Consider the following 13,074-nt stretch of genomic DNA (forward strand, 5'->3'; position numbering starts at 1 on the left):
TGAAGATGGATCTCTAGAGGTTCCATGCTGCTAAACCTAAACACAAGAACAATTTTTAGCTATAACCAATAGACTATGAAGCTGAAAAGATCTGCGCAACATCTAGTTCTTTACCTCCTCCTAATTATTATCTCTTTTATGTAATGGCAGAACTTACTTGGTGCAAATCTAGAGACCTGAGGTGCAATGTCTAAAATTAGCTTGCTTCGCAAAGAGCAAGAGTACACATCTCAGTTGTTGAAACATAGGACCATAGCCATCTTCCTACATATATATGCTTTAGAGTGAATGTGTGCTTCCAAGATACCTTTAGGCATGTATTGAGTCAGCAGTGCTATGAAATTCAAGTTGGAACAGGTATTCAATATCCATATCAAGTTGCGATGCCGAGCCATACACAACACTTGAGATTCAGGATCAAAGCTCCTCACGGCATGCTCAAATTAAATGTTGAGCACTTTTATCGCGACAAGCAAACCATCGTCCAGTTGGCCCTTGAAAACTTTGTCGAAACTTCACTGCAAGTAGGGTGTCCTCGTTGAAATTTCCGGTTGCAGGAATCTCATGGTAGGATACTAGTCTATGGCTGATCGGATCATCTTATCTTTTTTCATGATTAGTGTTGGCTGGAGCTTTTTTTTCATGGTCCACCACTCTTATCTTGAGGAATAGATACGTGAAGCATCGCTAGCTGTGAGGCTATTAATTAAAGAGTGAGCTGGATGCCTTAAAAAGGAAAGAAAAGGACACGCACCATCTACTGCCGCAATAGGAAACGCATCTTTGGTCTGAACCGTCCCTCGCTGCATCTCTATTCATGTTGTTGAGTATAATGTTTATTAAGAAAGACGAGATAGATTAGGATTTGTTGGCTTGTCTTATACTTCAAATAGATGATTGTACTCTTATATATATGCCCACGAGGCTCAAGCAATATAATGAACTATTTTATCAATCTTCTCTCTCCCTTCTAACATGGTATCAGCCTAATCACGATCTAAACCCTAGCCGCCGCCGCTTCCGCACCCGCGCGCCGCCCCCGGGGCGGTCGGCCTCCATGACCGCCGCTGGGGGCTGCGCCGCCTGTACCTAGGGTTCGTCCGCCGGCCGTGTTTGCCGGCTGCCCTAAAGAGTCTTTTCCCGAGCCTTTGCTCCGGGTTTTTTCGCTCTCTCGCTGGTCGTTTTAATCGGCGTTTTTCTTTTTGTTTTCCGATCTAATCTTGATCGGTTTGCGTCGCCCGCCGCCGCCATCGACTCCCGTGCGCCTCTACTCCGACCCCGGCGCGACCAGCCGGCCTCTCCTCTGACCCGGCGGCCACGCGCGCCGAGGCGGCCCGTCAGGGCCAGCCGCCGGCCGCACGTCGGTCCGCCCGTCGCCCTGCACCGGCCGTCACCGCCCTGCTTCGACCGGGACACCTGCATCGCCCCGACCCGGCGGCCTCGCGCCATGTGACGGCCAATCATAGCCATCGCTCGCGTGCTGGCCTGCCCATCAATCCACATCACCCGCCTCCGCCTCGTCTGCACGGCGGCCCGACGGTCTACCTCGCCGGCCTCGTTCTCGGCTGCGTCGGGACGGCTACGTCAGGCTCGTCGGCTGCCTCAACTCGGACGCCGCTGCTCCGTTGGTCGCTCGGGCCTCGCTGCCCGGGCGCCGGCGCTTTGGCAGCCCGGGCGCCGGTGCTGACAAGCTCGTCCGCACGACGTCTCACGCCGTCCGTCGTCGCCGGCCTCATCACGGACTCCGCCGCCACCCTGCCTCCAGCGAGCGGCGTCCCCAACCTCGCGCGCGATCGGCTTGATCACCCGCTCGCCGCCGCGATCCGCCTCATCTACGCCGCGCGACCGACCTGGCCTGTCGATTACGTGCGCCTCCGCAGGTCCCGTGAATGTCGTCCCGAGGACCGCGCGCCTGTCCGCCGATCGAGCATCAGGCTGCCGCAGCGTCGTCCCGTCGGGCCGCCGCGCCGCCGCCCCGTGGTTCTCCTCGCGGCTGCATCCACTCGTGCGTCGCCGCTACGTCGCCCCTTCGGTCCGTAGTGCCGCGATACGCGGTCCCCGCCGCCGCCCCGAGGCCGTCCACGCGGTTGCACCGACTCGCGAACCGCCGTTGCGTCGCCCCTTCGGGCTGCAGCGTCGCAGCCCGCGGGCCCCGCCGTCGCCCCGACCCGCCTGCCGCCGCTGCGTCGCCCCTTCGGGCCGTAGAGCCGCGACCCGCGGTCCACTCCGCCGTCACCGCACGTCGACCTCCCGTGGTATGCGCCGCGCCGTCTTCTTTGGCGCGGGAACGCCACCGTCCGCGTCGGTCTTCGTCACGCTGTCAAGGTTCTTCGCCTACTTCGAGCACCGCCGCCGCCGCTCTTCTTTGGCCGCCGCCGCCGCTACCTTCGTAGCCGCCGCCGCCCGTCCACCCCCTTCGTCTTCGTCCAGCACCAGCCCGTCGCCAGCGTCGCCGTCATCTACCCCGACCACTTCGTCTACTCCGACCACCGTTGGTGACATCAGCCCCGCGCCGATGGACGCCGCAATCGTCGTCGAGTTCTTCTCTGCTGGCCTCTCCGACTTCTTCGACATGGCGTACAACTCGTGCAGGTCCCAGTCTCCACGTGCCCGGTGCTGGAAACACCGCAGCGTGCCTTCGTCCACGACGTGTCCCTAGGCCTGGCAAGCCTCGTGCGGCGCTTCGTCAACTTCGTCTTCGTCCGTCTAGGCATGCCCGGCGCTGGCAACACCGGTGCGTGCCTTCGTCTACGATGTGTCCCTGGGCTTGGCAAACCTGCCGCGACGTGTCGTCAACCACATCTTCTTACCGGCGCACCACTACTTCGACACCACTGCGCCTATGCTAACTCGGCGCCCCCTTGCGCCCATGGCTCCACGGCGACATCCTCGACACCGGCTCCCCGACTCGATATCGACCACGGCATTCTTCGCACCGCTACCTCGACCATGGCTACACCACCCTCCGCTCTCGGCTACCTCGACAAACGGCACAAAGGGCTACCACCTTGCTTGAGCAACCTTGTCGGTTTCAACTCCAGCCACGACTTCCGCGATGCGTCGACCGTTACGACTGTGGGGGGGGGGGGGGGGGTCCGTCGGCTTGCCTTCGGATTCTTCTCCATTCTCACCGTCTGCGTCGCTACCGTTGTGACTGCGGGAGGATGTTGAGTATAATGTTTATTAGGAAAGACGAGATAGACTAGGATTTGTTCTGGCTTGTCTTGTACTCCAAGTAGATGATTGTATTCCTATATATATGCCCACGATGCTCAAGCAATACAATGAACTATTCCACCAATCCTCTCTCTCCCTTCTAACACATGTCTCTCTTCTCTTCCCCACCGAAAATTCCTCCCAATCAGTGCAAACTGCTCACTCGCTTCACTCTCCACCTCCCTCTTGTCAACACGATATCCCAGCGGAGGCATCAAGCCCCCGCCACCGCAACGCCGTCCGTCTTCTCCTTCTCATCCATCGAGGTCTGTACCACCGCACAGATCGATAAAACGGCGGCATAGGAGCGCTGTTCGGTCTGAAGTTTTTACGGACGTCGCCGCCCTTACGAGTCTTCAGTCCTCGCCACATCTAGAAGAACTCGCACGCAACAGGCCTTCTGAAGGTAATCAACTTCTTCTTCCCCGAGCATAATTATCTCCGGATCTACTGCTGTCGGTTAATTAATCGTGTTTAGGATGCTGTTAAGTTCCATCATGCTAGAGATGAATGCTCCTATTGTTAATCGGTCATGTTATGGAGATATTCTTCGATATATCTGCTCTCAAATGATTCATTTACCAAAATAAGTAAATAAATCAGTTTGATGTATATGTCTGCTCTCTGCTCCGAAACTAAGGCTTCAGGGCTCCTGCTGCTGTTCCCCAGAATTTTCTCTTATAGAAACTACGTGCTAGCTTGTTAACTTGAGAAACTCCCGCTCCTCTCTAATCATGTCTAGAATGCTGTCAAGTTCCGTCATGCTACACAGAGAAACTGCTAGACCTCTCCCTTTTGTTGATCGGTCTAAATTCAGATTCATTTCACCAACTAAAAATCAAATTCAGACTAAGTCTGAGCTGCAGGTTCCCCAAACTGCTACACCTCTCCCTTTTTTTCAGTCCCGAGGACGTTTCTTCTGAATTTCTTACAGAGGTTTTCACTTATTAGCAACCATCCTCACTAAATAAACTTTCTGCGATGTTGCAGGTCCAACACCAGCTACCGGCTGAGAGGCTGCTACCGTGCGGCACCGAGTATGGCCGAGGTTGTGACCGGAGCAATGAGCACCCTCCTTCCTAAGCTAGCCGACTTAATCACGGAGGAGTACAACCTTCACAAGGGTATCAGGGGCGAGGTCATGTTCCTCAAAGCTGAGATGGAAAGCATGGAGACAGCTCTCCTGAAAGTTTCTGAGGCACCAATCGACCAGCCACCGGACATCCAAATCAAGCTTTGGGCCAAGGCTGTGAGGGACCTGTCATATGACCTTGAAGACAGCATCGACAGATTCATGGTGCGCATCGAAACCCATGGACAAGACAAGTCCCATAGCTTCAGGAACTTCATTGATAAGAGCATCAGCTTGCTGACCAAAGGCAAGATTCGTCATAAGATCGCCATTGATATCAAAGACATCAAGAGCCGCATCAAGGAGGTCAGCAAGCGGCGTGATAGGTACAAGGTTGACAATGTGGCCGCTGCCAAGTCAACTGGTCCAAGTGTTGATACCCTTCGTTTGTCAGCCTTGTATACAAAGGCCAGTGAGCTTGTCGGCACTGACGAGAAGAGCCTTGAGGTAGTCAAAATGTTGACGGAGGGAGATGAGGCTTCCAAGAAACAGCTGAAGGTGGTATCCATTGTTGGCTTAGGTGGATTAGGCAAGACAACACTTGCCAATGCAGTGTATGAGAAGCTTAAAGCGCAATTTGATATTCAAAAACAAAAACCGCAATTCGATTGTACGGCTTTTGTTTCCGTGTCTCTTAATCCTAGCATGGAGAAGATTTTCAAGAGCTTGCTCCATCAACTTACCAACCTGAAGTACGAGAATATTGAGGCAACATGGGGTGAAGCGCAACTCATTAGCGAGATAAGAACATTCCTTGGAAACAAGAGGTATGTGTATGTGTCTGTGTTCCTACCGTATCATTTCGTATATGGATAACAAAAGAAAATTGTATTGGTGTGAGCCGTGTGACGCTCAAAATGTTCTCCACTTTGCATTTAAGATGGTAAACTTTATTAGGTAGCTCATCTCTTCTCAAAATATGTGAACTTATGTAAACTTGTAATATATATGTTTTGGTAATAATTGAAGGTACTTGATTGTTATTGATGACATATGGGATAAATATGTCTGGGAAGGCATCAAATGTGCTTTTAGAGAGAATGGGCATGGAAGCAGAGTAATAATAACAACCCGTATTCTTGATGTTGCGCATCAAGCTGGTGGCGTTTATCGGCTACAGCCACTTTCTGTTGTTGACTCGAGGAAGTTGTTCCACCGAAGAATATATGAGACCGACAACAAATCACCACCTAATCATTTGGTTGAAGTATCTGAGAATGTTTTAGAAAGATGTGGTGGAGTGCCTTTAGCTATCATTACAATTGGTAGCCTGCTGTCCAGTAAAAAGGGAAGAGCACATACACATGAGTATTGGTCCAAGGTGTACAAATCTATGGGTTCTGGACTAGATAATAGTCATGATGATGTTAAGAACATGAGAAGGATATTATCCGTCAGTTACTCTGACCTACCTCCACACCTAAAAACTTGTTTACTGCATCTCAGTCTGTATACAGAGGATTATGAGATTGAAACTGAGCCATTGATATGGAAATGGGTGGGTGAAGGTTTTCTAAAAGAAGAACGGGGGATGAGCTTATATGAAGTAGGAGAGGATTATTTCAACCAGCTCATTAATAAAAGCTTGGTCCAACCAGTAAAAATTGACAATGTGAATAAAGTGCGTTCTTGTCGCATACACGATATGGTGCGTGACATGATCACTTCCTTGTCAAATGAAGAGAATTTCCTAACAACAATTGGTGGTCCGCAGCCAGTGAGTCTACCAAGTAAGATCCGCCGACTGTCTGTCCAGACATGCATTGAAGATGTTGCTAATCAGCTGCCACCCATGGGATTGACCCATGTGAGGTCACTTACTGTGTCTAATCCAGCTTTCAGTTTGTTGCCGGCATTGTCGGGTTTTCCAGTCCTACGTGTGTTGGATTTTTGGCTGCTGGGAGGTGGATAATAATCATTGGATGGATATATGCAGTTTGTTTCACTTGAGATATTTGAGTTTAAAGGGTACCTCTATCACTAAGATCCCAAAAGGGATTGGGAATCTACAATTCCTACAAGTGTTGGACATCAGATTCACTGGAATAGTGGAAGAGCTTCCATCAACCTTTATTCACCTAACACAACTGCTGGTAGTCGACATGCTTGATAGCATCCGTTGTGATGTGCCAAGGTGGATGTGCTCCATGTCTTCCCTCTTCTCCCTAAGCATCAGAATGAAAACACTAGGAGAGGAGGACTTTCAAGTCCTCGGGAGCATACCGTCTCTCAGGGAACTGCACATACAAGTGAGGAATTCTACACGAGGCAGACACAAATGGTTCGTTGTTGGCAGTGGTTATCCATTTTGGTGTTTAACAAGGTTCAGTGTCGAGACTAACACCATGCAGTTGAGGTTTGCACAAGGAGCCATGCAAAGTCTGCACACCGTTGAGTTATTTTTTCATGATGTGTTACTTCAATTTGGCGATTTCATTTTGGGCTTAGAAAACCTCTCTTCACTTGAGAATGTCAATGTCATGTTTTACAACGACGATGACAACAAGACGAGAAATGTGAGAAATGCAATAGAGAAAGAGATCGATATGCATCAAAACATGCCCAAATTGATGTGGGAAATCTGGGTATGTTCTAACAAGACGAGAAATGTGAGAAATGCAATAGAGAAAGAGATCGATATGCATCAAAACATGCCCAAATTGATGTGGGAAATCTGGGTATGTTCTAAATATTCGGTAACTGTTTCATATATATATATATTAGCCATATGTTTGTTTTACCTTAAATACAGTTACCGACTTCTCTTCTTTTTAACCTCATATTTTTCTACAATGTTACTTATCTATCATTTTTAAATATTAGCCATTTTTAGTGATTTTTTTCATAAGTACACTTATTAATTTATTCTATCTGTTCGTTGATTGTAGATTTATTTTACATTATGCTTATTTATCTGATTGTACTTCTGGTTTGTGACTGTTCTAATAGTGTAATACTGAATCGTTTCTCTGGGTCAACTAGCTTGCACCATGGGTGGTAGGTTGGCCTTTAGATCACCCTTCTCAAGCTTGTGTGTTGGGAAATTACCACCACAATGGTTTTTTAAGATGCCAATGTGACTATGCATGTTTTCCAGATGAGGAAGTAGATTAGGCTGAGGGAAATGATTTGGAATAGTATCCTGATCATACTTATGTTGGACTCGTTTCTGTTGCAAAAAGGATGTTTCCATCAGATAAAAAAATTCATTCTTTCGCACAAGATTTATTACATAGTAAAAACTCCGAAAATGTTTCCATAATCCATCCAAGGAGGTGCGAGGCACAAGATTTTGGTTACCGAATGGGGCATTTTTACCGAGGGGGACCGATAAATGTGGTTACCACGGTTACCACGGATTTCGAGAAAATTTCGAACAAATTTCGAATGAAATTTATAATTGAATTTTAAATTCAAATTCTTTCAAAATAGATATAGATAGCACTTGAACTTATATTTATCATAAAAGAGCTAGTAGCTCAGTGGAACGTTGTCTACGCACATGCTGGGAGGTGCTGCCACTCTTTACTATACATTGAGCGTTTGAATTCAAAAAATTCAAAAAATCGATTTTTTTTGCTGGAAATGCCTATTTACCGAGGGGGACTGAAATATGTGGTAACCATGGTAAATCTCGAAATTTCGAGCGGTAACCAAAACCCTGGCGAGGCATTATATAGTTTGTTAACTTCATAGTTGGCCGTATGCATCGTTATGATGCAGAGGCCGGGGAGTCCCCCTTTTCGAAAAAAATAGTTGCCTGTTCATATGTTTTTTTGCTGATCACACTAAAACAGAGACGGCCTACATAACAGTTATAATGTTTCTTGTTATTCACTGACAGGAAAGACGTCGTCATCTTGAGCTTCGTCACCAGGCCCGGCGGACGTACTTGCAATGTATAACTTAACATCCTCTAAAAGTATCTCATACAAGTTTGGCCAGTCAGTATATTCAAATGAAGAAAGATACTTTTTCTGTTCAAATAAATTCTTCCTGAAAACAAAGATTGTGGCCGTACTCAACTTTTTTAGAGGCTTTGCTATTTCGCTAGTAGTTGTCAGTAATATAAAATAGGAGATTGACCGAATTATTAGGAGTATAAACGTGATTAGGATAGAGTTAAGGACATACTTTAAATTCAGTCGAAATCGTCCGTTTTACTCTCGCGAGGGGGGATGTTAGAAGTATAAGCATGATTAGGATAGAGATAATGGGATAGATATAGAATTAGTTTAAACCTAACATGTCTTGTCTTACTCCAAGTCTTTACCCCTCATATACTTCTATATATACCTCATATGAAGGTCAGATCAATAACAACATACAACAACATTTCCAGTCCGCCTATAGTTTTTACATGAATATCGGAGATTAGCGATTGATACACATTTTTTAGGGCACTAACCCATTCAGAAAAATTGAACTATATATATATATATATATATATATATATATATATATATATATATATATATATATATATATATATATATATATATATATATATATATAAATGTTTCCTACAAGCGGTGGTAGTTACCACCACTTGCATTTTGTATGTTGTATGTAGTATCTATCAAATTGGAGAGTATATACGCGTAGTATGTAGTATATAAAAATGATTAGGTAGTATATATACTATTTTTTGGTTAGTATGTATCATATTTTGAGTAAATTCTTTTTCACGTGTAAATATATACGTATTTCACAAATATAAAAAAAACCGTGGGCCAACTTGCAATTTTCTCATGTCACTCGCTTTGAAGTATCTTATATATAGTATCTGAACATACTTTCGATGAGACATGTAGGGTAACTACCCCCAGGTGATAGGATGGATTTTCCATATATATATATATATATATGTTACTTGTTGGCATTTTTTGTAAACTTGGAATCTCACATCACTTGGTGAAGGAAAGAATAGCATGCATGATAAAACGAACCCTAAACGCTTCTCCGCCTAGAAAAAAATATTTCCTGTTTTCAACCTGTTCACGTGTTCTTTCCTTGAATATTGGGCAGGTGTTAGCGACCAGGCTCGCCAGACTCTGGAGAACCTGCCGACTGAGCTGCTAGATGATGGTCTTGCTCGAGAGCTGCGAGAGATGGTAAAGGTTCAGAACCAAGTGCAGGATCTTAGCGACGATGAGTAGGATGCAAACTTTGACACCTGAGCGTTGGCCTCGATCGTGGATTGAATTGCTTGCAGTGATTTGTATTACTTTGAGAAACATCGTGGACCAGTTACAACATACATTGGCTGATGGTCTAGATGGTGACACTGCAGCCTTGCAGGCACAGATGGCCACCATCAGGTTAATTACAACTCTACCACCTGTGTGGATATAATAACTGAAGATGTACTAGAATAGCAGCACACCAGCACCATGCATGCTCCATTTGCGATGGATGTAAAAAAAATGACTTGTTTTCCAAACCCTATATTTCTCTCAGATTGATATTTTTACAGTGTGCATTAATTAGTTGATGAACATATCATGGCACATACTCTTCGACAATGGTGGTTACTACATTTATATGCACACTTGATGGTTTTGATCCTACTGAACTAGTTAGGAAACGCGCCTTGGCACGTGGTGCCTGGCTCAACATATTGCCTCATCATGTAAACAAAATACCTATTGTTGAGTAGTTGAAAATGGATCAGTTTGATGCATCAAACTAACATCAGAAGCATGGCATTGCCTTTGTGTATAACATAATCATGCCCAACACATAGTACCTGTCCAAGCAAATGCCAAAGGGCTGAGCAATCGGTCATTACCAAGTGCAAAGCAACATTTTTGCTCCGTGTTAGAAGGGAATAGAGAGATTGGTGGAATTGATGATGTATTGCTGAGCCTCGTGGACATAGATATAGGAGTACATGATCTTCTTAGAGTACGAGGCAAGGTAGAATAAATCGTAAGGCTATCCTAAGTTTCCTAAATAACCATGATACTCAACATCCCTCATAGTGACAATGGTAGCGACGCAGACGGTGAGACTGGAGAAGAATCCGAAGGTAAGCCGACAGACATCCCCCCACAGTTGTTACGGTCGATGCATCGCGGAACTTCTGGCTGGAGTGAAAACCGACGAGGTTGCTCAAGCAAGGCGGTAGCCCTTTGTGCCGATGTCGATGGTAGCCGAGAGCGTAGGTTGGTGCAACCGTGGTTGAGGTAGCTGTGCGACGGAGGCCATGGTCGATGTCGAGTCGGGGTGGGCCGTGTCGAGGTAGTCGCCGTGGACCAGGAAGAACAACGGCGACGGCCTGAGGAGATGGCTGATAACCCACAAGTATAGGGGATCGCAACAGTTTTCGAGGGTAGAGTATTCAACCCAAATTTATTGATTCGACACAAGGGGAGCAAAAGAATATTCTCAAGTATTACCAGTTGAGTTGTCAATTCAACCACACCTGGAGAACTTAGTATCTGCAGCAAAGTATTTAGTAGCAAAGTAGTATGGAAGTAACAGTAACGGTAGCAAAAGTAACAGTAGCAGTTTTGTAGTAATTGTAACAGTGGCAACGGCAAAGTAACTAAGCAAAGATCAATATGTGAAAAGCTCGTAGGCATTGGATCAGTGATGGATAATTATGTCGGATGCGATTGCTCATGTAATAGTTATAACATAGGGTGACACAGAACTAGCTCCAGTTCATCAATGTAATGTAGGCATGTATTTCGAATATAGTCATACGTGCTTATGGAAAAGAACTTGCATGACATCTTTTGTCCTACCCTCCCGTGGCAGCGGGGTCCTATTGGAAACTAAGGGATATTGGGGTCTCCTTTTAATAAAGTACAGGACCAAAACATTAACACTTAGTGAATACATGAACTCCTCAAACTACGGTCATCACCGGTAAGTATCCCGATTATTGTCACTTCGGGGTTAACGGATCATAACACATAATAGGTGACTATAGGCTTGCAAGATAGGATCAAGAACTCACATATATTCATGAAAACATAATAGGTTCAGATCTGAAATCATGGCACTCAGGCCCTAGTGACAAGCATTAAGCATAGCAAAGTCATAGCAATATCAATCTCAGAACATAGTGGATACTAGGGACCAAACCCTAACAAAACTAACTCGATTACATGATAAATCTCATCCAACCCATCACCGTCCAGCAAGCCTACGATGGAATTACTCACGCACGACGGTGAGCATCATGAAATTGGTGATGGAGGATGGTTGATGATGACGACGGCGAGGGATTCCCCTCTTCGGAGCCCCGAACGGACTCCAGATCAGCCCTCCCGAGAGAGTTTAGGGCTTGGTGGCGGCTCTGTATCGTAAAACGCGATGAATCCTTCTCTCCCTTTTTTTCTCCCCGAACGTGAATATATGGAGTTGGAGTTGAGGTCGGTGGAGCTCCAGGGGGCCCATGAGGTAGGGGGGTGCGCCCCCCACCCTCGTGGACAGGTTGTGGGCCCCCTGGTGCTGATTCTTTCGCCAGTATTCTTTATTAATTCCAAAAAGTTGCTTGGATTTTCAGGTCATTCCAAGAACTTTTATTTCTGCACAAAAATAACACCATGGCAGTTCTGCTGAAAACAGCGTCAGTCCGGGTTAGTTCCATTTAAATCATGCAAGTTAGAGTCCAAAACAAGGGCAAAAGTGTTTGGAAAAGTAGATACGACAGAGACGTATCAACTCCCCCGAGCTTAAACCTTTGCTTGTCCTCAAGCAATTCAGTTGACAAACTGAAAGTGATAAAGAAAAACTTTTACAAACTCTGTTTGCTCTTGTTGTTGCAAATATGTAAAACCAGCATTCAAGTTTTCAGCAAAGATTATAAACTAACCATATTCACAATAACACTTAGGTCTCATGTTTACTCATATCAATGGCATAATCAACTAGCGAGTAATAATAATAAATCTCGGATGACAACACTTTCTCAAAACAATCATAATATGATATAACAAGATGGTATCTCGCTAGCCCTTTCTGAGACCGCAAAACATAAATGCAGAGCACCTCTGAAGATCAAGGACTGACTAGACATTGTAATTCATGGTAAAAGAGATCCAGTCATAGTCATACCCAATATAAATTAATAGTAATGTATGCAAATGACAGCGATACTCTCCAGCGGGTGCTTTTTAATAAGAGGGTGATGACTCAACATAAAAGTAAATAGATAGGCCCTTCGCGGAGGGAAGCAGGGATTTGTAGAGGTGCCAGAGCTCGATTTTGAAACAGAGATAAATAATATTTTGGGTGACATACTTTCATTGTCAACATAACAACCAAGAGATCTCGATATCTTCCATGCTACACACATTATAGGCGGTTCCCAAACAGAATGGTAAAGTTTATACTCCCCCACCACCAACAAGCATCAATCCATGGCTTGCCCGAAACAACGGGTGCCTCCAACTAGCAACAATCCTGGGGGAGTTTTGTTTGCAATTATTTTGATTTGATTTGAGCATGGGACTGGGCATCCCGGTACCAGCCATTTTCTCGTGAGTGAGGAGCGTAGTCCACTCCTCTTGAGAATAACCCGCCTAACATGGAAGATACAGACAACCCTAGTTGATACATGATCTGTTCGAGCATACAAAACAGAATTTCATTTGAAGGTTTAGAGTTTGGCACATACAAATTTAGTTGGAACGGCAGGTAGATACCGCATATAGGAAGGTATGGTGGACTCATATGGGATAACTTTGGGGTTTATGGAAGTGGATGCACAA

The 13,074-nt window shown here is 45.7% G+C and overlaps 1 pseudogene; it reads left to right on the forward strand.

Annotated features, from left to right (window-relative positions):
* Nucleotides 1-3,304: 3,304 nt before the first annotated feature.
* LOC123055309 (disease resistance protein Pik-2-like) lies at nt 3,305-9,835 on the forward strand (annotated as a pseudogene).
* Nucleotides 9,836-13,074: the final 3,239 nt, after the last annotated feature.

Source organism: Triticum aestivum, chromosome 2D (genome assembly GCF_018294505.1).
Source record: "Triticum aestivum cultivar Chinese Spring chromosome 2D, IWGSC CS RefSeq v2.1, whole genome shotgun sequence".
NCBI classification, from domain to species: domain Eukaryota; kingdom Viridiplantae; phylum Streptophyta; class Magnoliopsida; order Poales; family Poaceae; genus Triticum; species Triticum aestivum.